This window comes from Empidonax traillii, unplaced genomic scaffold (assembly GCF_003031625.1).
Source record: "Empidonax traillii isolate 1590-97213 ecotype Southwest subspecies unplaced genomic scaffold, ASM303162v1 scaffold517:size446157, whole genome shotgun sequence".
In the NCBI taxonomy this organism is placed as follows: Eukaryota; Metazoa; Chordata; class Aves; order Passeriformes; family Tyrannidae; genus Empidonax; species Empidonax traillii.
In genome coordinates, this window is record NW_020955710.1 from 259,882 (window position 1) to 285,116 (window position 25,235).

General features: G+C 50.0%; 1 protein-coding gene across 2 annotated transcripts in view; it reads left to right on the forward strand.

The window, feature by feature from the left end:
- Positions 1-6: 6 nt before the first annotated feature.
- Positions 7-25,235, forward strand: part of SLC24A3 (solute carrier family 24 member 3) — a 105,015-nt gene continuing 79,786 nt past the window's right edge. For both annotated transcript variants that reach the window (XM_027896837.1, XM_027896838.1), the window contains exons 1-2: positions 7-40; positions 20,299-20,436. The gene's annotated coding sequence lies outside the window, so the exon portion shown is untranslated. The remainder of the gene's footprint in view (positions 41-20,298; positions 20,437-25,235) is intronic.

Sequence of the window (25,235 nt, forward strand, 5' to 3'; positions counted from 1 at the left end):
CTGGCCCTGCTGCTGGCCGGCTGCGCGGCCGCGCGCGGCGGTGAGTGAGGGGCCGGCCGGGGGGCGGCGGCGGGGCCGGGCCGGGGGAGCCCGGCTGCGGAGGGAGGGGAGCGGGGGCCAGGGCAGCCGGGGCTCCCCTCGGCGGGGGTCCGGGCCGGGGCCCGGCCGGGCCGGGGCGTTGTGCTCCGGGGGCGCGGCGGCTCCGCGGGCGGAGGGGAGCGCAACTTGGCGGAGCTCGGAGCGGCGCTCGGCGGGGCGGAGCGGGGCCCGCCCGGCGCCCAGAGGGTCCCGACGGCCGCGTGCTCGGGGGCACTGAGGGCTCGGGGCGGTCGGAGCGGGGTCCGCAGGCTCGGGGGCACTGAGGGCTCGGAGCGGGGTCCGCGGGCTCCCGGCAGCGAGGCCGAGGCGGCGGGACCGTGCCCTCCGTCCGGGTGTCCCCTGCTCGCCAGGCGCCGGCTGCGCACGGGGTGATCGGAACCGGTTCGCGTTTTGCTTCGCAGCTCTTTGACCGTAAGCAGAATTTAGCCACGGCTAATTTTCCTTTAAACGAAGGAGAGCGTACCCCTCCGTGACTTGAATTTGCTTTTTAAATAAACAGACGTGTCTGAAGGCTTTCACGGTGTCCAGCATGGTGTGAGGAATGCTCTGATGTTTAGGGAAGAGCACAAACACCAGCTAAGCCTTGAACGCAGTGTTTCTTGTGGAGTATAGCGATCTTCGGATGGGTTTTGAAGGTTCAGGACTTGAATGCCCTCAAATTAATCCAATTGTCTTTTTTTTTTTGTACATGTCTTCTAAAACTTAAGCTTTTTCTCTCAAACGTGGTGATTCCTTCCGAGGAGTAAGGCCAGGAAAGACATGAGCATCGTTGTAAGTAAACAGGGGTGTTTGCATGTACTGAAGTATGTTTAAGTCGACCTACATGGTAGATGTGGATGTGTGACATCGATATCCATCCTTCCTTAACCTAAACATCAAGGCTGCTGGTTTGAAGGTGTGTGCCAGACCTATGCTCTTTTCCCCCTTTCTGTCATGATCCATCTCCAGCAGAGCAGACTGGCTGCATGCTGCTTGCCTTAGCCACGTGAAAAACTGTAGATTACATGGTAAATTTCAGGCTTGTTTTAAAAGGGGCAGAGTGTACTCCTCTCCCTGAAGGGCAGTGTGGATTCCTCTCCCGTGTTTTAGGGTCCCTGCTGATGCAAAGGGAGTTCCATTGGCTGTAAATGGCAGTGCCACAGGTGCATTTGCCTGTGCTCTGCTTGAGCTGCCGAAACGTTTCCCAGCTGGCGCTGCAAACTTGTGTCAGAGCTCTCCTGTTTTAATTCAGTTTGGGAGCCCGTCTCATGTTGTGATCAGAGTTTGCTTAAAATTAATCTGAGAAACGAGCAGTGGTACAGTAGACCCGGTGCCCTGTGTGCCTGCAGCCACGCAGAGCTGGCAGCGACAAGGAGAAGAATCATTTTACAGGTGGAAATTTTCCACAGTGCCCGCTGCGTCCGCTGGCTCTGCGCGGGCCCAGAGTGACCAGGCTCTCTGGGGAACCTCGGCTACAGCCTGGTGCTTTCTGGCATTGGTGGGTGGGAGGCGCAAAGGTGTGTTTCTGTTTATCAATTTCAGTATTTTTCCCGCATGAAAAAGCGGGGTTTGAGATCCAGCACAAACTTTTGACTAGACTGCAGTGCTTTGGTATCAAGTGGCATCTCCCCCCCTGCGCCCCAGGGCGGTGTTCCGCTGTGGTGTTGGGAGCGCTCGTGGTGTATGCGGCTGGCACATGCGGCTGGCACGGCTCCCTCTCGCCCTTGCTGCCAGAGACACCGATGGTGTAAGGCCGGGCGTAGGCTTTGCTGGGCTGCAGTGGAGGTGCTGGATGGCTGCTGCCCCTGGAGAGCCTTCCCGTGGAGGTGTGATCCAGCTCAGTAACCCCAGGCTTGAATCACCTTGTAGGATGATACATTGTTGTTTTTAATGCCGCTGTTTTTCTTAGTCAGTCCCCCTTCCCTCAGGCACTGGCTCGCCATGGCCTGGATCCGGAGGAGCGTGGCATTTTGGGTCAGTGGTGACCTGTACGTGCAGAGGGGTATGAGGTGCCAGATCCTCCTTTGTGAAGTGTGTGTACTGCATCTCCCTGCAGGAAACAGGCTAGAGCCCTTCTGAAGAGGCAAGTAACCACAGTGTTTTAACTGGTGAAGCATCTGGAGCGAGCAGCTCTCGGGGACAGGGCACAAGCTCTGGGTTTCTGTTGTGGTGGCTCCCACTGCTCTTCTGAAGGACTTCATCTCTCCGTGTCTCGTTTGGGTGGGTCTCGAAAACGAGGCTCTTTGTCAAGTGGCTTTGAGATCTCCTGATGCTAAATGTGTAATAACAAAGTGCTAAAACATTATAATGTTTATATGAGGCTCATTCCAATGATCTCTATATTCCACAAGGCTCACGTTTTTTAACCTTTTCTTTATTAAGAAGAAATCCAACTTCACATAGTTCATCCGGGCAGTGAACATACAGCTGGGATGCCTCTTTCTCTCTTCCAGGCAGTGTAAGTCTGTGGCTATGCTCTCATGTTAAGGAAGTCACACTGGTAACTGAGAGGTGTAACTGAGATCAAACATGGCCCTGCAGACCCCAGGTCCAGCTGCCAACTGCTGGACTGAGTGACTCTGCCATCCTTGCAGAAAGAGCCAAAGGAAGCATGAAGTTCATTTTTAATTTCTTCTTTTTTTTTTTCCCTCTTTGTCCTCCCCATCAGGCTGACTCAAATTCTCTCTTGTAAAGAGAGGGAGGAGTGCAGACTTCATTATATGAGACCATCTCTCAATAGTAATGATTCAGGTTTTTCAAGAGAGCTTTCTGAGTCAGGCCTTTTACCAGTTTGCTGTCAGACAGCATAAATAGCAGGGACATCAGTCAGTGGGTTTTTCTTTTCTTCTTTCTGTGTTCCTGTGTTTTTGGCAGGAGGGTGATGGAAAGCTGGGTCCGATTCTGCAGCCCTTACTCATGGGGATGGGCATATCCAAGCACGTGGAGTTGCCTGTGTGATTCAAGCATGGAAGATTTGGGTTGCTTGTAAGTCTTGGTTTAACTCGATGGGAGTGAAGTATTCAGAGAGGTAGAGCAAGGCCTGCCAGATGCAGGCTCTGAGAATTCCCCCAAATCTGAAGCTCAGGCTGTTTTCACAGGACTGATAATTGCCTGGTCCTTGTGGCCTGTGGAGGGTTGGGAGCATCCATGTCATGAGAACACATTCACAGAAAGCCTCTGAGCAATCCTGGATGGTGTGGCAGGAGATGGGAGCGAAGATCCTGGCATGTCTGCCTTGCACCCCTGTGCTGGCCGGAGGAGCTCACAAGACTGGAATGAGCCACGTAGGCTGTTTCCTCCTGACCGCTTTGTCACGGGCCCTGCCTCAGAGGGCTTTTCCTTACAGATCTCCTTACTGCCAAAATAACGTTAAAGAACCTTGGTGTGACAGATCCTGGTCCTCTGGCTGGGAGTTAAGCGAAAACTCCCTGATTTCATTTGAATGTTTTAGTTTGTGCAAACCAAGAAACCCAAACCGAACTTTAGAGGTCATGCAATGAAAGCACAAAAGCAGTTGTTTTGCTCACCTCTCCAGCAGAGCGTAATCCTAGCTCCAGTGCGAGTAATCCTAGCCCAGATGCAATGCTGTAATTGTTGGACCCCTGGATGTGGGAATTTACCCTCATAAACTCGGGAGAGGCATCAGGCCAGAGTGTGGTATGTGACCTCTTTGGCAGGGAACTTGTTTGGCCTTGCAGGAAATGACTTGTTCATTTATTTAGTACTCGTTCAAGGTCCTGCACCAATAGCCGAGTGGGACTGAGCTGCAGCAGCTCAGGGAGCGGCAGGGATGGGGCACACGGCGGTGCTTGGAGGGGATGTGGGGGAACCTGCTTAAAGCTGTGCTGAACTGTCAGCATCTGCTTCAGGTCTCCACAGAGCAGGGCTTGTACAACTGGCTTGTGGGTTTGGGCCAGCTGCAGGGTCTCCCTGAAGAACTGCCTTAGGAAGATCCAGATCTCCGTTCCTGTTTGGAATCCACTTAATTAAAACGTTACGGAACTGCCGGGCTGCACGCCGGGCTGGCTGAATTGCCAAAGTTGGGTGCCTGAGGGGTAGACTCTGGCACACCACCTCAAACCACAGGAACCCGGTACTTGGGTTGTGGATGCAGGATGCTCAGGAGCTCTGGCTCCAGCTGGACATGAGAGCAGAGGGATGCTGGCCACCCCAGCTGCTCACACAGAGAACACAAGGCTGTGAGAGGGTGAGTAGCAGAAAGCCTTAACGGCATTAACAACCCAGAGAGCCCTTGGGTAGTGGCTGTGGTCAGAACAGCAGAGCTGGTGGTGAGGTGGGCACGGTTTGTTGGTTCTGTCCCAGCTTTTTTCAGTAGTTCCTTCGTGCTGCTGGTCTTAAATAGGCCGTACTTAGAGAAGGCAGGCTGGTCATTCGGCACATTTTTGGTCAGAGACCCTCAAAAGGCTCGACCGGCAGGACCTGTTGTGTATTCATGTGGCAGGTACTTGTGCCTGTAGCCTCGGGAAAGGGAGAGTGTGAAAACAAAAACTGTCCTGGGGTGGGAGAGGGGAGATCAGCAGTCAGCCCTGCAGTTTGGAAAACTCTTCTCACCCCTGGAGCTGACCTGCTTATAGCTATTGGCCTGTCCCAGGGCACTTTTCTCTGTTTTGTCTCTGTTCTTCTTTAAATTGATGGCAACTTTATGGTAGCTAGAAAAATAAATAGTTGGGGTTTTTTTTGTTGTTGTTTTTTTGTTTGTTTGGTTTGGTTTTGTGTTTTGTTCTTTTTTTGTTTAGGTTTTGTGTGTGTGTGTGTGGTTTTTTTTGTTTGGTTGTTTTTTTTTCTGGTTTCTGTTTCTTTGGAGTAATTTAAGTTACCCTTTCTAGCTTTCTTGTCCACAAGGAAGCATAAAAAATTTAGTTTTCATAGGGACTTCCCTAAGATAGAACTTGAGGGAAAGAGCTAGGTTTCATGAAACCTGTCGCCAGAAACTTTGGAGTGTTGTGTTTTGGAATGAAAGCCACGTGGGATTCCTGGAGTGCAGAGCCTGAGGGATGTTACCCCCTTGCTCAGGAGCCAGTGCAGCAGCTGAAGGCAGCCCCTGGGAAGCTGCAGGGTTCTCAGCCACCGAGCTGCTCCGTGCTGGCGTGGCTGTGCTCTCCCACTGCTTTTCACAGCCCACAACCAGGAAGTTGAGTTGCAGTGGTGCATTTTTTTTTTAATAAAAGGGGGTTTTAGTCTTTTCCAGCCTTGTCTTCCTTGCCCTTCTCTAGATCAGTCTCTAGGCTTGGGATTTTAGAAAGCACTGGAGATGTTCAGAGGCTTTGGGTTTTATCTTAGCTATTACCACGAGTCAAGTCAGGCTGATGCCAAGAGCTGTTGGTAACCTCATCCTAATTTTTTTCCGCTGCTGTGGCTTTATGGGAAGAAGTCGTTGGGCATGCCCAGGTGTGGGCAGGGTGTTTGTACTCCTGCCACGGTAATCATCTTGTTCTGTAGACATGCTCTCAGGAGAAGAGGGTTACACAGTAAATAAATCTTTGTGGCTGGTTTGCATTACTCACAGCATCAAAGGGAAATCCTTTGAAAATGAAGTGGTAAATGTGTGTAATTTGCAGCTCGTGAATGGGTTCTTGGCTGAGCCTAAAGGGATGGAGGTGTTCTACCTCTCCTCTCTGTGGGATCCTTGCTGGACTCCTCCAGCCCTGAGCAGCCTGTCCCTGTGTTATTTACTGCCAAGGGCATCCTGATGGGGTATTTGCAGTTAGCTACTAGAAACCCGTTGGGGGCAGTTCCATCTCCCTCTATCTCCTCTTCTGGCGAAATCTTCTCTTGCATCATCTTCCCCAGAAGGTCAGGTCTCCACAGCAGTCAGCAAAGTGCCTGGTCAGGCAAGACTGGAGACCTGATTTTGTCAGCTTGGAAATGACAGCAATGGAGCTGCCTTGTTAGGGAGGTGGCCTTGGGATGAGCCCGCTGTACCTGGGGGCTCGCCAGGGTGTTGAGGCCTCCATCGCTTCGGCAGTGGAGCCAGGTACATCGAAGGAGCGTCTGCACATCTGTAAGACAGGAAGGAGGTCCAAGTGAGTGTGTTAGTCCTGTAGTGTGGCTGGATCTCAGCAAAATGTTCAGTTTTAAAAATCTCTAGGTGCTAGGCTTTTCTTTAGGAGCAGGCTGAGAAGACTCTGGAAATGATGACATTTCTAAAGAAGGAAAGGGAGCAGGATGGGACGTTATCCAACAACAAGGGCTGATGAATAGGAGCCCACAGTATCTGGAGATGACTCCAGGCAGGATTAAAATCAGGAGCTTGATGTGGACTGGAGATGTTTAAGCTGATATTTTTTTGTGTGGTATCCCTAAGACTAGGAACACTGTACCAAGGGCTCCAGGGAGAAGTCCTGGGTCTTATTCTTCTGGAAAAAGGGAAGCGTTGAAGAGGAGTCCAGATGTGGTGTCCAGGGAGAAGGCTTTGTGGGACAGTACTTGCTGGGACTTATTTGCCTTTTATGGACTCTTTTGGCAAACATGGAATGTCATCTGCCTATAAGCCATGCCTGTGGGAAGCAGATGGTCTCCAGGTCCTTATGGGGACCTGGAAATGGCCCACAGGCCCAGGGGAGAGAGGAGTGGGAGTGTATCTCCAGCTGTACCTCCTGCCCTGCACTGTCCTCTCGCTCAGCTCTGTAGGCTGCCCATGGCAGGCCAGGGCACGGGTGATGTGTTGGTGCATGTGAGTGTGTGTTGAGAGGGGGATATACCTTTCATAGAGAAAACCCACTCTTAGGCACAGAGGAGTGTGAGAAGGGGTCTGGAGTTTGGATTTTGTGGGTTTGGAGCCATCCTGTGCAGAGCTGTGAGCCCAGCAGCTGTGTGGAGTGGCTGAGATGCTCGGCCCGGCCTGACCTTGCTGTACTTCCAGTGCCATGTGCGGTACTTTGGCTCAGAGCCGCGTTTGTGTGTCCGTAGGCAGTTAGACCAGGGACCAGGGCTCAACCTGCAGCATGGCAAGTGCTGGGCCTGAGTTTGAGTGGGCTGGTGTGGGTACGAGGTTAACCAGGTCCTTCCTCGCTCAAGCCGTTCTTCAGCCCGTGGTCATGTCGGAGGAAGTGAGGCAAGTAAGCATGTCCTCAAACTATAACGGCTGAGCCTAAAGGGAAACTGAGGTATGAGAGAAGGTCTCAGGATTCTCCTGGCACCGGAGGGACAGACTCATGGAGCTCAGGTCTGCAGGAGGGTTTTTGCATCGGTCTGGAGTGTTCTGACATGTCCTTATGGATCAGCCTCGGGAAGCTCCTGTGGCCCCACGGTGCCTGAGAGATTGAAGTGGACAGCTGGGATGCCCTCCTGCCCTCAGCACAGTGTATCTCATCTGTTGCAGTGCTGGAAGAGGAGGAAGATGTGTTTGGACCTTGCTGAGTGAGCTCCTTTAAGGGGAACCTTGGTATGCCAAGGCTCATCCTCAGCATTTGCTCCAGCAGCAGGCATCACCTATCCAACCAGAACTGCACACAGATTTTGAGAGCTCAGTTTGGAAGGAGCCTGCTAAAGTCTAGGAAAAGAATATTTTTGATATGCAAGCCAGAAACTTGTTAACTGAGCTACAAACAACAGAAGAGTCTTCTATTAAAATAATCCTCATTCAGAGATAGACTCAACTGGTGTTTTTCCCTAAGATGGCCAGAACATCCTGTAACATAAAGCAGGAGGAGAAACGAGCCTTACATGGACATTGCTTTCTCCTCTGAGATGTACCCTGCAGTTCTCAGCGCACCTCTATGTAAGAGTTGATTTGTATTTTGTTGAGAGAATGGGACAGAAAGAAACTCCTGTAAATGAATGTTGCATACGCTGACACAGTGCAGCAGTTCATTTTAGGGAAACCAGAGCTTAAGCTGTGCCAGTTGAGGTTATGCACCATGACGTGTACATGTACAAAAAGGCTCATTGCATTGGAGTTCTGTTGTTTAAAAAGAGCAGGTATGTGTGATATGCAACTCCCAGAAAAGAGCTGTTAAATGCCCTGCTTTTGTGGTCAGTGAGTGCCGTGCAGTTTGGGAGCTGGTGGGGATTCTGGCTGTGATCCTACTTGAGGGGGAGGTTCTGCTTCCTTCTCTGCAGGAGGGAGCCTGGTGCTGTGGTGGGGCTTGGGGCAGAGGATGCTGCAGAGCCCTGTGGAGGACAGCAGCCCTGCTGAACTGCACAGCCAGGAGAGGTCTCACTGATGGGGTGGAATGAAGTCCTCTCTAGAATGTGGGCTGCTGGACGGAATGAAGTCCTCTCTAGCATGTGGGCTGCTGGACGGCTGGGTGGAGCAGCCCCTGGGCGGAACCAGCGTAAGGCAGAGTGGTTCACATCTTTTGACAGGGCTCAGGTTTCGCCTCACGAGTCTTGGTGGGCAGGGACCATCCTGCTGCCGTACCAAGTGCACTGGCTGGTGCTAGGGTCCTCACAGGCCTTATGAAAACCAAGCTGAGATGACCCTTGTCCCAGGAGCTCCTTTCCAACCCAGGTACCTGTCAGATACAGCTTGCTTGTTCAATAGGTTCCATGGGTGGTGCTCACAGCACAGTGCTGCTGGCTCTGAACTTCTCAGAAAGCAGTGGAATTGGAGGGGAGGGAGGGGGAGAAGAGGCAGTGCTTAAAAAAACCCTCAAGTTAATTTTGCTGCTGACTGCTGACAAAGTAAAATAAATTGAGTTTCGTGTTCTTTGGATTTATTCTTGCACTAAATTGGAGGAGGCAGCAAATCAAGCTTGTTCAGAAGTGGATGAGTTTTCCAAGAAAGTAACTGAGTAATGTAAAAGCCTTTTGAGTTCAGAGATGATCCAAAGGGAGGTTGCAGGAGTGCCTGTCTCCGTAGCAGAGGTGCTCCAGGTGTCTGAATATCTTTTTTGCCTCCTCTGGACTCGCTCCAAGAGGTTCAAGTCCTTCTGATGTTGGTAGCCCCAGAGCTGGATGCAGTGCTCTGGGTGGGGTCTCATCAGACCACAGTAGTATTTTTAAAGCCCTGATCATGAGGCTATTAAAAAAAAATAAGAATCAAGGCTTTTTGTTTCATTGTAGTGAAAGGCGTGTATTTTTCCAAGGGAAGCACGAGTTCTCTTCACCCCACTACGTGTCCCTCCGGCGCACGGTTCCGAAGCACCTGAGGTGCAGGGCTGTGTGAGGGTGGCAGGGCTCTTTGGGGCAGGGAGGCTGAGGACCCGAGGACTCCGGGGCTGGCGTCTCAGATTGTTTTAATTGACTGTGGTGGCACCGTGCCAGCTGACACCAGCTGAGAATCTGGACAGAACAACTTGTCCAAGGTCACCTCACGGGCTAATAGCAGAGCAGTGAATTAAAGCCGGGTCTGCAGAGTCTCACTTCAGGGTAAATAAAGAATTGCTTACTGCTTCTTGGGGGGTCTGCCTGTCTTAAAGCCTTATAAAGAAAAGACAGCATCAAACTCTTGATTCTGGTATGATGTAGAGCACTATCCTTTTGTGCCAGGATCTCTGGTTAAAAATAGAAAGGGTTTTTTCCCTCTATAGCATTATTTATTTCCTTAAAACACTTTCTGACGTTCCAGGCCAGGCTCATTTCTCAGAGGAGAGGGGCAGAGGTGCTGCTGTACTTCTCGGGGCTGGTACCTGTTTGTGCTCAGGTCACCTTTGTGACTGTCTTTTCCAGCAGGTAGGGAACATGCCCCAGGTGTAAAAAGTAAGAGTGCAGTTAGCTGTTTGGACACAAACTGCATCCATGTCATCTACTTGTAGGGACAGACTGCCTTTTTAGGGGTCTGCAAAGGAGTCTCTACAAGCTTCAGTCAAGCCTTAGTTCAGAAGCCCTTGAAAGCATTCAGCAGGTTCCCGTGCTGGTGTTCCCCTGGTAAGGGCCAGTCTAAAAGCTCCTAAAGCCAAGAATTGGTTTTGATAGTTTTCTCTATTCATCTGTGGTCATTTATGAGGTACTTCCTCCATGTGTGGAGAGATGCTTTTCTTTTTTTTTTTTTCTTTCTAGTTTCCCCAAGCCCTTGAAAAGCCTTTTCAGTTGCCATCATGATGGTTTGGGTATGGGAGAGAGAATGGAAGTTAAATAAAGTTTGGGGTCTGCAGCAGAGAGGTGTGAGGCTGAGCAGCTGGTTCTTGCTGGAGGGAGTCCCACGGCAGATTTCCTCACGTGGGACTGGGAAAAGGGACCCAGGTGGTACAAAGCCAAGTGGAAGGAGCAGGACAGTGGCTGTGCACTCCCTGTCCCAGGACATGCCTCTGTCCCTATGTGCATCCTGCCCAGGGGAGCTGGGGCTGGCACCCACGTGCTCAGGTGAGCCTGAGCTTCGCAGCCAAATCCATCTGCAGAGATGAGGGACCAGCTCTCAGCTGGAGGAAAGGACAAGGGACAACCTGGGACAGCTCAGTGGTGACACCTGTTGACTGGGAAAATGGCTGTACCGGTTACTGAGTTTGGGAGGGCAATGGGAGGCAGGAGAACCTGAGGTGTTTTGGTGTGTTAAGCCTTGGTTTGGGCCATCAGTGTGTAAGGGAGGAGTGGAGGTGGTGCAGTTTATTAGCAGAAGCTGTCATTGGAGGGAACCTGCAGCAGGGCATGACTGACTTTTTCCAGATAGCTGGAACTTTCACCCTGGCTGATTGAAATGTGCCTGGCTTCGGTTTGTGATTCCCGTGACTGCTGGGCTTTGTCCTTCTCTTTCCTGAGTACCAGATTTATTTCTAGATATGTTTACTTGCTTCTAATAAATATAAGAGAGAGATATCCTGAGGCTTCTATATATATTTGTCTGTAATTAAGGTAGGATTAATTGCTTAAAATTGTGTTTAAGGGCCTGTTCTGAGATCAGCAGATAGGAGCATGAGATAAAATGCATAATGAATACATTATGTTATAAATAATGGACACAGCCTGTGCACAGGCATCCCTGAAAGGTAATAGCTCTTTCAATATTTAATTAAGTGGGTACCGTAGGGAAAACACTCTCTGTGACTAAGGTAATTTTCAACCTGGCTTAGCAACACAGATCAGTCTGAGGGAGGGCAGAGACCTGCATGCAAGTGTGGGGACCCTTGGTAGGCACTGTTCATGGTAACCCAAGGACAGCCTGGAGAGCTGGTGGGAAGGGTTAGTGCTGAGGGTTGATAGGAGACGCCGATAGCACCTGGAAGATTTGTTGGTACTTCTGCTTTGCTTATTTGCTGATCTGGGAGCATAAGAAGCCTTGTGCTTCTGTTGGCTTTGTAGAAGCAGGCTTTCCACGAGGACACCTGATGGATGCCCTCTCCTCCCTCGGAGCGCATTTACCTGTGGCTAACTTAGGGCTGCTCCAGACCAGATCCGTTTGCAGGCCAGTGGTAGGGAACAGGGCCTGCTTGTGGTGAAGGACCACAAGCACCATGAACACCTGAAGCATCTTGCTGGGGCTCTTGCTCTCCGGGGTTAATTTCAGCCCCGGGCACTGGGAACAGAAGAGCTGCATTAGTGCCCGGGTTTCAGGTTCCTGGGGAGGAGAGCACAGCATCAGTTCCCAGGCCAGAGGCTGCCCTTCAGCATGTTCTCTGAACAGGTGCAGCAAGAGGGGGATTGCCCCACTCCGCAAAGCCTGGATTCACACCTTATCCCTAACTGCTCGTTCACGGTTCCCAGCTCCTGCACACTCCCGTTTCATGATGCTTTAACCCCTGTTCTGTGCTCGCCCCACTGCAGCTCTGCCGTGCCAGGGTAGCAGGTGGGCAGAGGAGACGCCTCAGCGCTGGCTCGTGAGGGCCGCAGAGGCCTGACCTGCCCTCCCACACACCCTCCAGACCTCTCCGTGGGCTTTTTCTGCTTTCTACTTCCTTGCCTGGCTATCAGTGACTTTTCCTGAACGTCACATCGTGTTAGGGGTGTTTCTAGGGAGCAAATCCAGACTTGGTATTGAACAGTGGGGTTAAATGTCAGAGCTGTTGTCTTGTCTGGGGCCGAGACCTCATGTCCGCGCTCAGAGCTCGTGTTTCCAGCACTGTGGAAGCAGTAAATAACAACCATCAAACAAATACAAGTTGGAGATTTATGTAGTGTTGTTGCAGGGAAACAAAGGGGGAAAGACTTGTAAGGCAAAGAGACAGGAGAAATAGTCTTTTTAACTTGAAAAACATGTTTTTATTGAAATTGGACATAACAGCTCCCTTTTCCCTCGTGCTTGTTTATTTTTTTGCAAGTTGCATTTTTCTCTTTATCTTTTGTGGAGAAAAGCATGAAAAAACCTCTCTTTTGTGACAGCTCCCCTATAATCAGAGATACCAGACTGGGAGCCAGGGCTTATGGCAGTCTTTTTTCCTTCTCTTTCTTTCTTTCCTGGAAGGGGTGGCTTATTTTCAGTGCTCGGAGCACCCAGCAGGGCTGTTCCAGCTGCCGTCCCTGGGAGCTCCGTGTTTGCTGTGCACGAGGGTGTCGCATTTCAGATGCATTAGAATTTAACTGGGAAAGACTCATGGTTTCTCTTTTTTCTGGGGGGGAGGAAGGGGGAAGAACTGCTATGTTTCCTCTCCCAGCATGCCTTTATGGTCCTCTCAGACTAAATTTAATTCTGCAGAATTATATTTAGCTAAAAGTGTAAAAGAGGACAAACCAAACCAAAGTAAAACACTTTATTTCAGGTTGATTAAAACATTTCATCTGACCCAAAACCGTCTTTTCTCCCACTCTGACAGCCCAAAATTAGGAGAGAAATATATAAATGTGGGGGAAGGACCAGTGACTGTTCAGCTCCTGAGCACAAACCCAGTCAAACCCCAGCTATATGCCCATGCCACGTGGGTTTGGAATACAACTTGTTTCTCACTGCTTTTTAAAAGGTAAATGTCTTCTGCAGAGAATTACCCTCTTTCTGTAACATGTTACCAAGCCCTCCAAGAAACAAGGGTGTGTCTGGTAACAGTGATGCTCTCGAGTACTTCTTTTTCAGCCTTGTAAGGTCATGGTTTCCAGGTTTGAGCAGCCCCAGGATCTTGGAACTGTATAAAAAGTAGCACTGTTACTGATGGAAAATCACTTTGAGGTTATTTTTCATTCATTGCTGCTAATTGTTTTCTTTGCTGTCTGCCATGAAGAAGGAGAATTGTGATGCATGAGTTTGCTAGGGCAGCCTGAGATGACCCAGATGACTTGTGGTGCGGCCACCTGTGGCACACTTACTGATGTGAATCCAGCTTTCTCTGAGAAGGGAGCTTCTGGTGAAATGCAGGAAAAGGAAGGAGCAGGGAATCTGGATGTGCTTAGGGACTGCTAGCATCCCTCACAGGGAGCAGAGAGAGGTGGTTGGGAAGGAGGTTGGTCAGGGAGAGGAGCTGTCCCAAAGACATGTTAGGGAGGGGGATCTGCTGCCCATCTTCCTTTTCTGCCTCTGAAAATGTCTTTTTATTAGGCAGGGGTGGTGGGATGGAGAAGTGCTGGCATCTACAGCGGAGTGATGGGAAGGATGCTGCTTTAGCTACCCCTGAAATTCTCCTATGTAACAGCCACAGAAGCAGGAGGAGGCAGAGTTTGCTGGTTGAGATTAGGAAACTGCTTCATGTGTTGGAATGTCCCAGGACAGGAGGAATGGGCAGCATCTCTCAGGGAAGATGTGCTGTGCCAAGGCACCATGGAAATCACAGTCCACGACTGCCAAGCAGCAGAGATCATATCAACAGCATCTAGACTTTCTGCTTGTGCCAGGTGAAATGTTAATGAGTTGGGAGTGCCAGCGGAGAGTGAGATACCCCTGAGAAACCAGAGCAGAGAATCAGGCTAAAAATACTGAGTGCTCTTGTACAGATCAGTGGGAAACTGCCACCTTGAGAATCACCTGTGGTTTGAGCAGAGTCACAGAGGTACATCCACAGAAACACTGGGGAAGTTATTAAAGGCATGAAAAGATTATGAGAAGAGAAAGCCTGTTTAGTTTAGAGTGGAGCTGAGTCACGGGAGGTGTGTTAGGGAGATGTAAAAAGTGGTATTTTTTTACAAGGTGCTGTACTGTTCCTTTTGCACTTAGGTGTAAATCAAGTAGAAAGGAATGGTCAATGAAATGGACCACCTGATATGAATAATAAAGAGAACATAAGTTTCTGCACAAACTGGTAATGAGCAATCAAGTACTTTAGGGACTTCACCTGGAGCTTGATGAGCTGTGAGCGCATTTTTACCAAGCGCTACCTGACCTTGAAGTTTTCTTTGCCTGCAGGGTGGGAGCAGAGGCAGACCCCAGCAGAATGCATGTGGAAACTTCACTTTGAGATGGTAGGTAGCTTTTCCGAGTTAGAATAAGCCCAAAGTCACATTTTCATTGTTGCTGTGAGAGCTGTGGAGCTGTTGGACCTTTGGAACGTGCTCTGCCCTACCGGCTACAGCTGGGCTCTGATCAGCACTCAGCTGAGGCTCGTTAGGCTTGGAGGGACAAAAACTTGCTGGGGCCCTTGGTGGGCTTAGTGTGCTTTAGGAGGGAGCTGGCGAGCCTCTCTCTGGAGGTGTGTGGGAGCCGTGTGAGGCTCTGCGAGGAGGACGGGCTGCCAAGGCGGTGAGTGCACGGAGTGGGGAGGCTGTGTTGTTCTCGGGTGGGGGTCTGGCCTTCTGCCTCCTCTCAGGGTGTACGTGAGGGACAGGGGCTACAGAGGCAGCATTTGTGATGTGTGTGAGGCTGGGACAGGGCTCTGGGCTCGGGCAGTCAGCCTCTCTGATGCCTCTGAAGGGGTCTTCAAACCGGCAGAGAGGAGACTTGGCTGGGACGGGGACTGACTGTGTGGTCTCTGGTAGGGGAGCAGGAGGACCTGTGGTTCACTCCTTCATGTCTGTTATCCTCCTCTAGGACCAGGCTGGATCTCTAACTGAAACTACAGTTACTTCTGTGACAGAGTGAGAAGTGTTTGGGATGCAGCTGTGCCTGGAGTTCTGAGGGGGCTGCAGGTTTTTTTTTTTTCTGCTGGTGGTCACATACTAAATACCTGGGAGGGTATGTGGTGAGGGGTCTTTGGTGCGGGGACCCTGCCCTGTTTGGTAAGTGCCTCAGCTTGGCCTCTGTGCCCCACTCGTGTTGTACAGGTATTGGCAGGTATGAACATCTACCCTTCTGCACCTTTCTATTTAGGTTGGCATGTGCGGAAATGCAGCTTTGAAATCAGATGTAAGGAGCAGGCTGCTTGTCAAAGCCAGCTGTAGGATTTCTGGGTGTTTTTGGTTGTTGGTTTGGTTTGTTTTTTTTTTTTCCCCCTGAAGATGCCCTGTTTGCAGTCTTTGCTGCTGATTTGGAAAGGACGGTGTCTCCCAACTCAGTCTATGAAGAAAGATAATCTGCCTCTGGTTGTTGCTTAATACTTGTGCAGTCCTGATCTCAGATTATGTGGTGATGATCTGCAGCTGGTGATGGTGGTAGGAGAAACCTGTGTACAGGGGCTGGCTGGTCTGGGGCCAGCGACCCCAGGGAGAGAGATGTGGGAGGGCAGGTGTGGAGCAATGATGCAATTAATTTAGCTGAGTCTTGCTCTTCTAAGAGGATTCACCTGTTCTGTCTTGAGGTCACCACACCACTGCTCCCCCGCTTTGCGGTAGTCTAATGTGGAAGCTTGTGCTTGCTCGTTCCAGCGTTTTTCTCAAATACCTCCCTGTTGTTTTAACTGTAGGAAAATTTCAGGGAGAGGGAGATAATTCAGCTGGTTGTGAAACCAGCCCTCCAAAATCCAATGCTGCCACCATGAAAACAATAGATAAAAGGGACAGATGAGGGAGGAGGAAGGGCAAGCATATTTCGGAAAAGCTGTGCTGTTTTTGGCTCCAGCCAGCAGTTTGCATAGAAAGTAGTTTATTGTCAGTGAGAGCTGAGGATACCTGCCAGCTCTGTGGAACCCTGTGCAGCAGTGCAGTATACCAGGGAAAGGCAGTGGTGACAGAGCTGTCCCCTTGATTGGGCCAGCCCCCAGCCCATCACTCTTCCCACTCCACTTTGCTGCTCCATGAGCGCCTTCCCTCTCGGCTGCCTTTCTGCCCCTTGGTGTTGTTGGGCCGAGCCCTCCCCTGTGGTCAGTGAGTTTCTGTGCCTCTCCCAGCGGTGGCTTTGGGTGCTCTGGTCTCATTTGGCTGGCTCGGGTGTGCTACCCAGCTGTGCCATCTGTCCTGTGGGAGGGCAGGGGGACCCCCAGCTCCACGCCAGCCTGCTTTGTCCCCAGTACAGACTGGATGTCTGCTCCAAGGTCCTGCTGCCCCTCTGGCTTATTGGGGTTCCTGTGCCTTGATGCTGAAAATAAAGGCGCTTGTGAGATCAGAGTGCAGTTGGGGAACACGGGGATGTTGTATAGCGTTGTAGCGTTCTTTGCGCTGGGAAGCACAGCCAGGATGTGTTTGGCTGTGTTTCTGCAGTGCTGCGAGTTGTAAACTCCAGCTAAAGCCATCTGGAATAGCGTAAGGAGCTCCTGAGTTCCCACGTGGAGATCTGGGTCACACACACACACAGCGTTTTCAGGAGTTGTGAGCAATCTGATCAGTTGTTCTTTCCACTCTATTTCATTTTCTTGATCGTAAGTGGAACAGATCAGCAATGTTGCTGGAGAGGCTGTTCTCACCAGACTGCCACCCCAGCTTGGCAGGGACAGGAGTTCCCAGCAAACACACTCTCGTGTGCTCCCTGTCTTCTGTAAAGAGATGTGGACACTGGAAACGCACCGTCTGCATTGTCTTAGTTCTGTTATGAAATGCGGAGCAGGCACAAATACAGGGAAAAATGACTCATGTTCTACTTGTCCATGGGAATATCTCTGGGAGGAAGCGCAAGTAAAGCTCTCCAGAACCCGGGTTCTGAGTGTAATGTAAAACTGGTGCTGGGTAATTGGAGTTGTGGAAAATACCTTGTGGCAACGTTCAGTGCTTAAAAAAATACTTCATTCACTTTGAAATACGCTATGGTACAGCACTTTAAGAAAAATTCTTTATTGTTGCAAAGTTTGAGAGGCTGTCACAGTATTTCAGTATAAAGCCAGCAGCTAGAACTTTAGTACAAGTGTTCAATCTGGCCTGCCCAAAACGGCAGTATAGCTAATGTGGGATGTTTAGCAGTCTTTACCTCTGCTGAGGAAATGAAAGAGTCTTTGTTGTGTTTCCCATTAAAAGTCATCCAATCCTGAATGACTGCATTTGAGAAAGAAAACTCTTGGCTTTCTTTTTGTAACTTTTCCTTGGGAACAGGAGTTTGGCCACGGTTGTGGTGGTGGCCTGGGCTCCTGACAGCCCTGCTGTGGGATGCTGCGGCCAAGGTGGTGTTCCCGGTACGTGTGCCTTGTGCCAGCACCTGAGGCAGGGAGAGATGCTGCCAGGCCAAATCCATGGTGCCCCGTGTCCAGGGGGACAGGTGAGGTCCCTGCTGTATAGGCAGCCATGTGTGAGGGGTTGAACTGCAGAGTCAGCTCCTCTTTCACTGAATCTGCCAAATTCCACACAAGTCCAGCTTTCTGAGTTGTTTTCTGGATGGGTAGGTGAGAGCACAGCTGGTGCCACAGGGCAGCCCTCGAGCTGCCTCCACCACACCACAGGCACTCCTGTTACAAGTCATGATGTGTCCTTGTTAGCAAGGTTAAAATTTTGATGTGTCCCTGTCTTCACAGGGAAATCCTTGGAAGGCCAAACCTTTGAAAAAGCATCTCCTTTCATCTCTAGCTTCTATTTTCTATTGCTCTGTTGAGCGGAATGTGTTTTAGAGTGGAGATATCTTAGGCAGGATTTTGGGGGCAGTAAGCTGCACATCCTGCTGTGGGACAGCTGGCTCTGCTCAGACCTGGAGGTACCAGATCAGAGCTTTTCCTGGTGTAAGTCACAGCCATCCCATCGAGCTCAGCTGTGAACCAGCTCTGCTGCTCTTTATGCTGATTTTTGTCGGTGCTGGATGTAGCCTTTATAAACACTTCTATTGCCAAATTAAGCTTTTCCCCTTCCAAAGTCACCTTAAATGACTTTCTTCTTCTTTACCCCTTGCTCAGAAGAGTTTGCCATCCGGGATGAAATGGAGGGAGCAGGAGAGGTTGTGCCAGAGCCCGGGGGCCGTCGCAGTCCTTGCGTTCTCCCTTGTGCCATTTCTCTGTGCGGTGACACCCAGTGAAGCATCAGCTGCTTGGAGAAGAGTTTCTCTGCTTTGAAAGCAGCTTGTATGTGGAACTGAAACTGCTTTGCTCAGATGACCAGAATGTTTGTTGTTACGGGAGATGCCTGGTGCTGCACTGTGGCTTGTGCTCCTTCTGGGAAACGCAGTCCACTTCCGTCAGCTTGAACTTACTGGTGCTTACAGACCAAGCTGACAGCAAACTCCCTTCCCTAACGTTAGTAGAGCATAGTAAGGACCAAGTATCTGAAGCTTCAAATGATGACATGTAGTTGACCAAGTTAAGTGTTTTTTTTTTTGCTTAGAAAACAGGGTGCTTCAGGCTGTCAGTGCAGCTGTGGCTCTTCCACCAAATGTGCACCCTGATGACTCCTGATGATCTGTGTGGGAGTGCTGGTCCCAGGCACTGCTGGTGGCCTGGGATGCATATTTCCAGGCAGCCCCTTCCCAAGTGTTACCTCCTCACTGGTAGTGTGACATGGAGCTGCCTGAGCAGATCATGATCTGGGCAGGAGAGACAAGTCTCAGGCTGGTCACCTTTCTCCTTGGCATGTGCCAGGAAACCTAACGAAAGGGTTGGGACCTGCAGAGAACCTTTTCCTCTGTCCTTAGTTACCCTCTGAGACATTGCCCCAAGATTTGAATCTCAGTTTTTGCTTTCAATCTGCAAAGTGCTGGACAAAACGAGGAGTAGTTCAGAAGTCCTTGTGAGCAAGTCCACGTTCTGCTTGGTGGGAAGGAGATGGGTGGGTGGAAATCCCGCTCAAATGCTGTTGGTTATTAGAGGGGCTCAAGGTCTCTGTTGCTGATTTGGTGTCTGTGCCTGCTCAAAGTGGATGCCTTCTGGCTTAAAAAAAAAAAAAAAAAAAAAAAGAAAAGTTTTTTTCTTCCTCTCTTGAATCTGAACTGGCATAGGATGCATGGAACTGACCCATAAGCGTGTGCATCCAGCTGACTTAGGCAGATGTGGCATGTCCAGGGCTGCCCAAGAGTATCGTGGAAATCAGCCAGCTGGTTTTGTTGACATTGCTAAAACAGAGCTTCACTTAGCAGCACCAGGGCAAAGCTGAAGGGGAGAGTCAGGAGTAGTGAGACCCAGTAATGCCCCTCGTGTTTGTGGATGTTTCTGGTGACAGGAGGCAGGGAGGCTGTGAAGGTGAGCCGGAGGCGTACTCTGGCTTTGGTGAGGTGGTGCTGGGTGGGAGTAACGGTGCAGTTGGGTTCGCTGAGACCTGTGTTGAGAACCAGCGTGACTCACAGAGAGATTTCCGTCAGCTGCTTTGTGCTGCGTGAGCAGAACCTGAAGGAGGCTGCAGATTTCACGCTGGTAAATCAAGGCTTCCTAATGTGCTGGAGAGCTGTGTCGTGCCCACAGCCAGCCTCCCCAGGAGCATTCCCACCCTTGTCATCAGGCTTGGGCACCAGGTATGGCCGTGGGTCCCTGCTGATCACTTTGATGATCAGCTGTTCAGACCATTATTACAAAATGTGAGTGGGGAGCAGCGATTGCTCCCCTGCCTGGGTCTTGTGGTGCCGCCGCACGGCTGCCACACCGAGCCCTTGCTGTCCCCAGCAGCCCCGGGCTCCGCTGGGCACGGCTTTCCCAACACCTGTGCAGTGGTTTAGTCATTCACGAAGGAGCCTGCCTAGCTGTGTGTCAACCACAGTGTTGCTGAGGCCTCGTGCAGCACCAAATTGGCCGTAATCCTGAGCAGAAATGGCTTCAATGTTGTAGAAGTGTGTGCAAAATCCAGCTGGTCCCTGACTCAGTTTTGCTGGTCCCTAACAGCAGGGGAATGTGTGCTGTAAGTTGAGGTGTTGTGTGTGATGTTTTGTGGGGGTTTTTGTTGTCGTTTGATTTTGGTTTGCTTTTTAACCAAAACAGTGGCTAGTACTCCAGTTTTTAACTGATTGATGCTTACAACTCTTGTGAAACCATAGATGCTCTTCTGGTATGAACTGTCCAGGTTGTGGAGGAATGCATCTGGCTCCCGTGGGATGGGGAGCTGATGGCAGTTCCCTTACCAGTAGGGTTAGAAACTCCACTCTTTCAATACTGAAGGATCCTGGGTTTTTTGACATGCAAATATTGTGGCTGCCTCAGGTGTTCAGGAACGGAGTCAGGAGTTGCCTTTCCTCATGTATCTACTGCTCTTTTCCTTTAGGTTATGATGCCCTGAGCTATTCTGTGGAAGGCAGTGACAAGTGGAGTGGGAGACAGCTACTGCAAGCATGGGAGCAGAACACGACGAACGTCCCTGAGGGCGGGGGGCAGCCCTACGTCAGGAACTGCACTGAGCCAGGTAGGAATGGAAGGGGCCTCCAGCTCCTCGGGCCTGCGGGTGGCTTCCTCACCTCCAGACAGCTGTGTTCATAGCACCTGTACAGCGCACTTACTGATTTTTTTAAGTCCATAAACACTGCTTTTCGCAGCAGAGCTTGCATATCCTCAAGTTTTGGGGAGAGGAGGGAAGGGTTTTTCTCTGTTCTTCGGGACTTATGTAGGTTATGTGCCCCAAGAGAAATTCTAACACAGTTCTGGCTGCACTTCTCTGCTATAATTTTTCCTCTGCTATAATCCTTAATAACATTTCTGGACAGATGGATGATTATAGTCTTTTTTAAACAGCAAAAACTGGTACAAAAATTCTTCTTACTCAATTTTTACTCATTTGCATAACTCCACTGTGGTACAGATCCAGGCTTACAGCCTCACATCAGCATCTGCAGAGATCTTTCCCCCGCTGCGCTCGGTACCTCAGTGCCTGCCTTCCCCAAACAGAGGTCTGTAGGAAGCCTGTGGCATTTTATTTGTGGTGTGGGTTTTTTTTCCCCGCCTTCTCCAGGAGGTAGAAAAATATTACTGAGTACAATGTGTTTTCTCAGGAGAGAGAAAGCAGAAATGCTGAGGCAAAATTACTGTTTCTTCTCCGGATTGTCGTGGCATGACAACAGAATACATTCTGTAACAGAAACTGATTCCAAGTACTGTAGAAAAGGAAGTGAAAGTGACAGAGTTTAGGGTTCTGTGTGTTGCTTTGTGCATTTCATTTGGACCGTTACCATAAATGTCAATAGTTAATGTCCGTCTGGATGGCAGTCAGAGGTGTTGGGTTGCCTTGGTTGGAACAGGAGGGGGACACTACTGCAGTGTCTGTGGGGGTCACCTGTTGTGCCCAGTGGGCTGTAGGGCACCTGCAGGATGCATCAGTTGTGCTGCTCAGCGAACTGAAGTGAGGAACAGAGCTGGTAAGAAGGGGTTCTGTAAAGAGCTTGTTCCCAGTGCTGTTTGTGCCATCTGTGGTCATACAGCGTGAGAGAGCAGAGGGGTCTTAGTTGTGCTTTGAGGAGAATTTTGGAATTTTCTGTTTTCCGTGCAACTCAGAGTGATGCCAGGCTTCCAGCACAAAGCAGGCCACCAGTCATGAGCCCATACAACTTCATCCCACTGCTCCCTCCTGATGTGCAGTGAGAAACAGCCACTGAGATGACGTGGCACCTGACAGTGGAGCTGCTAGCTCGGTCCAGTCTAAGGCAAGCTTGACCATCATCCCAGCAGGTGAGGATGAGGAGACCTTCAGCACAGTTCCTAACAGAAGCTTTTATGTTTAAAGGTGTGGACAGGGCTAGGGTGGTTCAAATCCTTGTACAGCCCTGGCACCAATAGCTGTTGTTGGCAAACAAAGCTGATTGGAAGGCTGGATCCCGCAGCCCCCAGGGCAGCACACTCCTTCCCTCAGCTGTGCTGCTGCTGGATGGGACCCCAAATAGTGTCACAGCAGTCGGGAGGCAGGGGTTTTCACCAGGCATGTCTGTCTTTGCCTTCTCTAAGTGCTTGCCTACACAGTGCTGCTCGAGGAAACTGGAGCGATATGGCCAAAATTGTGCTGTTGCTGAGCATAACGCACAGGTGGTGCAGAACCAGGGCCTCCAGGCTCTTGTGACTTGGGAATCAGCAGAGCTTAAACTGCTCAGCATCCCTGCAGGGCCAGGCCCGTGTGAGTTGGCGCTCGGGTGCTCCTCCTTCCCTTGGGCAGGTGTCGGGAGGGAAACGCTGCCTGGAAAGACTCGGGGGTTTTTTCCCTGCTCGCTTCTCAGATGAACCTGTGTAAACACCTACAGCTAGGCAGAAGTGGGTGTTTTAGAAAAGCAGTTTCACCTCATTTGCTGGGGGAGGGAAACAAAATGCCTGATGTTGAAATGTTTTGTGTTTTTTTGCAATGCTTGGCTTTTGTACTCAGTTGGCAGTAAAGGTACCTTTACGTGCTGAAGGGAAGATCTCTGTTCTTTAGCTGTATGGGTGTTTGCAGGCTCATTTGAGTGCCTGCCATGACATTCGCTAACTGCTATTCTTATTTTGCAATGGTTTATCCTGGGGCCTATCTAGTAGCATTTTATCATCAGAACTGCCCCAGATAGTGGGGTTTTGCTCCTTTTTGATTTGAAACAAAAATGGTAGAAATGGGGTGAAATGGATGGACTGAATTCAACCTAAAACATTTTTTTTTGTGTCCTTTTGTTGAGAAATGCTCACTGTGGGCTCTGGTCTGGTCCTGTGGCTGGCTTTGGTTGTGTTGAGTGCCTGTGGAAGCAGAAAACAGAGCAGCCTGCTTTCTTTTCTGAAGAGCCTCTGATCTCTTGTCTCTGGATTCCTGATTGTCCAACTCTGCCATCATACCTGCTTGTCCTATCCCTCTTGGATCCTGGTGGCTCCTCGTGGCAGTGTCTGACAGTGCTGTCACACAGCAGATGCTCTTCTGGCCTCTCCTGCTGTCCCCTTGTCCTCATGGTATCCATGTGAAGGTGTGTGGAACTAGAGATGGACAAAAGGTTGGACAAGGTTTATTCACAAAAACAGTGATATTGTTAAACACTTGTGATTTTTGGGCTAGGGTTTAGCTCATGCAAAAGGTTATGAGGAAAAAGGGAGAATTGTGTTATTTTGGGCAAAGTGTCATTTACCCAACCAGTCCTGTTCAGAAATGTGAGTCACCTGCTGGAAGCCAACAAGAAGGATTAAGATGGTTTAACACTGAGCTTTGGGTCAGGTCCCTGTGCTACCAAATTCAAATTCACAATTGCACTGGAGAAACTCTGAAGGTTACTGTCCATTCAGACTAGGTTTGTTCGCTGTCACGAAGGTGACAAGCTCCTGGGCTCTGTCAGGATGGGACATAATGTGTCTAGAAATTGCTGTGGGAGGTCCTGGTGCCAGCCCTCATTAGCTCCTCTCCAGACTGACATATGCTTCCCCTGATGAGCTGTCATCACCATCCTCCCCTGGTGTTATCACTTCCACTCCCACCTCGGAAAGGCTGAAAATAAAGCTACAGCCCTACTTAAGTGTGCTGTTTTAAAGTCATTATCAGTAATAGCAGGAAATACGTGATTGCTGCAGGAACGAAAAGAGCTCGGTATATTCATTTAGAGCCCCAGGCACAAAAGTGTTTAAATTAAACAGCCAAAGAAGTTTTTATGCAATTATTTTTTACATTTCCTCATCTGATTTCAAAAGCAGCTTTCCCTTTTATCAATATTTCTCCAGTGACTCACAGCTTATGATAATGTAATTTGTAGTGCTTGGCTGTGGATCAGGTAACCCTTCCAGGCTGCTTGCTGGTCCTTTCTTTGGAGCCCTTTTGGCGCTGAACCGCAAACCTTAGCCCACAAACCCAAATCCCCTCGGGTGAAGCTGTGCTTTCTCATCTCTTTCCCCTCACACATTCTCTCCTCTCTTTGCACGATGACTTTTGCACGTGGTCTGAGTTCTCCTGGGTTGTCCTGCCTGGAATGATGTCCGGAGAGCTGCTGATGGTTCTGTGGGCTGTGTGTGGTCTCTTGGTGGACTGTCAGATCAAGCTGCCTCAGAGGTTGTGGCAGTGGCTCGAGGGTCTGGCAGGCCCCGGAGTTGTAGCACAGTCTGAGGTGGGCTTGTGAGCCAGAAACAGGGGTGTTAAGAGGAGAACTCAAGCGCGGAAGACACAGAAATTGGCTGTGGGTAAGATGTGCTCGTGATTTTAGTGGAGCCTTGATACCTGGGTGTGGAGGGTTATGGTGACTCCTCCATCACTGCGGACTTCTCAGCTGTTGGACCTAGAGGTGCAGTGCCAGGCCTTGCTGTCTCACCATCCTTCTGCTTTTTGCCTCTGTATCATTACAAGCCTGGGGGTTGCTTTAGTGGGATGGGCCTGTGGATGGGAAATGGGAAGACATAGAAAAAAAAAATTCATCTGTAATTTGTGTGAAAAGGTGCTGGAAGTAGCAGTGGGCAGAGAGAGTGAGATTTCTCTTGCTCACCACTGTGGAATTTCAGAAGGCCTTCTTCAGAAGCATATATAGTATGCTGTATGAAGAGTGATTTTTGGTTTGTTTTGTTTTCCTTTTTTTTTTACCCCTCCTTCTCTGACTCTAAATCCAATTAAAAAAGTCACCTTCCCTGAAGCAAAATTAATTTTATCCTAGCAAAATGAAAAGTAAAAATTTGTTTCTGCCTTGCAAGTTGCCAAACCTTGCTTTCACTCGTGGGAATGTTAGAAAAATAAATTGTTGTTAGTTTAGATACAAAATGTCCTCAAGGAATAGAAAAAAAGATGTTGTTCTCTCCCTGAGCCATAAATTGGGGTGAATTTGACAGAAATTTGTTTGAACTTCTGCTCCCACGCTCTGCTTCTGTTTGTTTGTCAACTCGAGACCCAAAGTGTCAGAAAACTGTGATGTTGGGGTTAAAACCTCAGAAATAAAAATAAAAACATGCTTATTTCATCTGGGTTTCTGTGCTGGTTCCCCCTTCCTGCAGCCTGGAAGGAGAGACGTTCTCTTGATGGCACCAGGTGCTAGGGTTGGGTGGCACGTGCCATTAGCCAGTGGTTTTGGCTGGACTGGGTGCCCTGACAACTGCATCTCTGGCTAAGGGGGCTGTGAAAGGCGGCCCTTGGGTTTGGAGTTCCCCCAGAGCCTGCTGGCTTCATTCATTGGAAATGCTGCAGGTGATTTCCCTTTTCTGTGCTGCATTCTGGATTCTCTCGGGGCTTGGGATTTGCTTTCTGGGCTGGGTTTTGCAGGATCTTTGGGACTGTTGCACTGCAGGATCTCTTGGCAGTAA